At 40.8% G+C, this 3,212-nt stretch overlaps 1 long non-coding RNA gene across 2 annotated transcripts in view; it reads right to left on the bottom strand.

Annotated features, from left to right (window-relative positions):
• The window catches only part of LOC108801629, a 35,105-nt gene that overhangs the window by 7,297 nt on the left and 24,596 nt on the right, over nucleotides 1-3,212 (bottom strand). Inside the window, exons 1-2 of one of the 2 annotated variants that reach the window (XR_001942160.1) lie at nucleotides 3,100-3,109; nucleotides 2,722-2,812 (exon numbers count right to left, since the gene is read on the bottom strand). This is a non-coding gene — a long non-coding RNA (uncharacterized LOC108801629). Of the gene's footprint in view, nucleotides 1-2,721; nucleotides 2,813-3,099; nucleotides 3,110-3,212 lie in introns of those variants that run through there. The other variant, XR_001942159.1, reaches the window with a different exon arrangement.

Here is a 3,212-nt window from a genome sequence, read left to right on the forward strand (position 1 = left end):
GGGACAAGTAGATTGTCCTAAGGGACAAGTAGATTGTCCTAAGGGACAAGTAGATTGTCCTAAGGGACAAGTAGATTGTCCTAAGGGACAAGTAGATTGGGCCCCAGCTTTAGACCTTTGACAATGTTTTTGTTTTTTTAAATCCACACCCCTGAAGCATTAAAAGACCTTTATAACAAGCCATCTCTGGCCAGTGTAGCAGCATATACTGTGAAGTAACTCATTCTCAAATAGCCTCAAAGATCGCAACAAAAACTCAAGTCAGTTTTCAGTGATTTCTAGTAGCTTTGGAACACCTGTTGTGTGTTTACATTTTTGGGCAACCAAATGTTTTAGAAAAAAAAAAAGATTTCCATGCCTTTGTTGTGAACTTAGGTGAATTGATCCACAATGTCTAGCCAAGTAGCCAATCTGGTTGTATGCCAAGAAACATTTTGATAGGAAGAGAGAGTGACAGATGAGTTCATCACTGTGCTGCTTCTCCCTTCTCTGTCCAGTCAAAGGCTAGGGCAGGGCCAGGAAAAACTGTACACCGAGAAAGTAGGTTGAGTGATGCTGGCCATCAGGGCCAACATCTAGAGGCAGAAAGTATGGCATGGGAAACCCCTGAATTGCAAATGAATGTTGCAGCAAAAGCTGGTTTTGGTATTTTATCTTTTAATATGCTACTTGTTTTTCATTTTTGGCTGGAGTTCTGCTTTTAAGTCATACGATAAACATACTGCATAGTCTGGGCATAGGTTCACTTAAATGGTCATTACCAGCAACCAACCAATCTGATTCCAGTTTTTAGTTATTAGAATCAGTAAATGCAATATATCTCAACTGGTTAGATGGGTAATTGCACTTTTTTGTACATTCTGCATATATACAACTGGACCAGCAAAACATTTTCAGCATTTAATCGTGTTCAGGTGGCACAAATGGTATATTAAGCCGAAATGCACGTGAACAGCTGCACTAGGCCGGGTGTGCTGAAATAATAGCATTGCTCAGCTACAGGACCATCTGCTCTGAATAAAATGACACTCCTATTGAAGTTTAACAGAGTAATGAATATATTCCTTTGGTAGGATCAACAAAACTGTTCACACAGTAGGTGCAGATAACTACAGTTCTGAGTAACTGGCACAGCACCCAATTAGAAGAAATGCATTTTAGAATACAAAACAGAAATAAAAAAAAAACACGCACAAAAGGTCTTTGAGACAATACCAAAACATTTAGTGGAAGTACAAAATGAAAGCCTTTGCAGATTCAAAGAGTAGTGTCACACCTATCCTCTGCTATCAAATTAGTAGAAAGTTTATTTTTAAACCTGTGGAAAAAGTTGCAACAGACCCCACATAAGCCCTTGCTCAGAAGGCTATCTTGCAGATCTGACAACTGCAGACATGCTGTAACATGTAGAATGCTCGATTCATATGAACTGATAAAACAGGTTTGCAAATTCCCACAGAGCACTAAAGTGCATTGACACTGAAGCTCCTGTGTATGGCAATGGCTTGGTGCATTTACCTGACCTGTATGACCCTCCCATTTGACCATAGATTAACAGAGCCTGTCACACTTGCCACAAGCTGCATCTGTAAGGTCTCGTTCACACCTAGGCGTATTGCATATGCGCGACCGTCGCGCGTTTTTTTACCGCGATTCGCGGTACAAAAGTCCCGCGACCGTCGTGCGTTTCCGAAGGCTACTTGGCTGTATCCCAATGGAAACGCGCAACAAAACGGCCCAAAGTAGTACCTGTACCTTTTCAGGCGTGGGCCGTTTTGTAGCGCGTTAGGGACGGGCGGAAATACGCCAAGGTGGGAACAAGACCATTGAATACAATGGGATTTATATTTTTGAGCGTTTTGTAGAGCGTTCGTCGAGCGTAGAACGCGCTACAAAACGTTCAGGTGTGAACGAGGGCTAAGACATGACTCATCTTGCCTGGATAAGTCTAAAGGTGCCCATACACGTTACGATTATCGTCTGATTTTCGTATGCGATCGACTTTTCGGCCGATAACCGTATGTGTGCATTGTAGTGGCCGACCGACAATACTGTACAAGCGTTCGACTTTCGTCTTTCAAGCATGTTTGAAAACTTTGCCCGATCGTACGATTTTCGCAAGGTTAGTGTCGTTTCCGTCCGTCAAAAATCGTACGATCTCCACTGCGCTTGCGCTAACAAAAATACAGCAATGCAATTACCGCAATTCGTCCGGGTGCTCTCGTTAATTACGGCCAACATAATCGTGCGATAATCGGGGCATGATGGGGCTGCCGTACGAAAATTGTACGACGGTCCAATCATCGGACAAAAAAAGGTTTGGCTGAAAATCGTAACGTGTATGGGCACCTTAACTCGTCAGTCTTGGCAACTCTTAGCCACTGTCAGTTGTATCCAAAATCAATTTGTAGAAGAATTTGAAACAAAAAATACTATTCTGCTAAAATTTCTGGTTTCACAAATACCTAGCACACAATTATGTTGACTGAATCTCTGGAAATAAAAACCTGGAACTTTATTTGACGCATAACAGTCTGTACAAAGTTTTCAAAACAAGAATTAATGTGTGTCACTACCCTTGAACTGGTAAGGATCATGTCTATAAAACAGTACAATAGAACACATCCTCATGGGAATGTGTAATTAGCTAGCATCAATTTAGTCTTGGTATAGCCTCTTCATACTGAAAGCCTATATAAATTTAATGAAAATCCCACAGACCCCAGTCCAAGGCTCTGCTGCCCACGAACCACTTCTAAGCAGAGAAGCCACATCACACAGTCTGACTGCCATGTTAGTTTGGAGTTGCCGTCTGAAATATGGACACAAAAAAGTACTGCATGTTAGATTAACAAGAAAATACAAAAACAGTATTACAGTAACTTTCCCAAGATTTGGGATACGCTAATAACCTGCTCCTCATAGGCAGGATTTGCAGAAAATATTAACATTACTATTATCTGAAAGATTTCAACTATTTTCATCAGTATTGAAAAATCTATGCACACCACAATCCTCATGCACAGATACTATTATCAATCATCATAATTCACTTTTAAAGTGCCTGACACTACTTGATCACATGTACACAGTGTACACCTTGTAAAAGCAGCAGCAATAAACTTTACTTTCTAGCAATCCTTTTGTTGAAACCCAAAACAGTATGTCACCAGGACACTGAGGATCTAAACATTAGAGTCAAATAAAAAGGA

Source organism: Nanorana parkeri, unplaced genomic scaffold, assembly GCF_000935625.1.
Source record: "Nanorana parkeri isolate BGI_ZX_2015 unplaced genomic scaffold, ASM93562v1 scaffold2412, whole genome shotgun sequence".
NCBI classification, from domain to species: Eukaryota; Metazoa; Chordata; class Amphibia; order Anura; family Dicroglossidae; genus Nanorana; species Nanorana parkeri.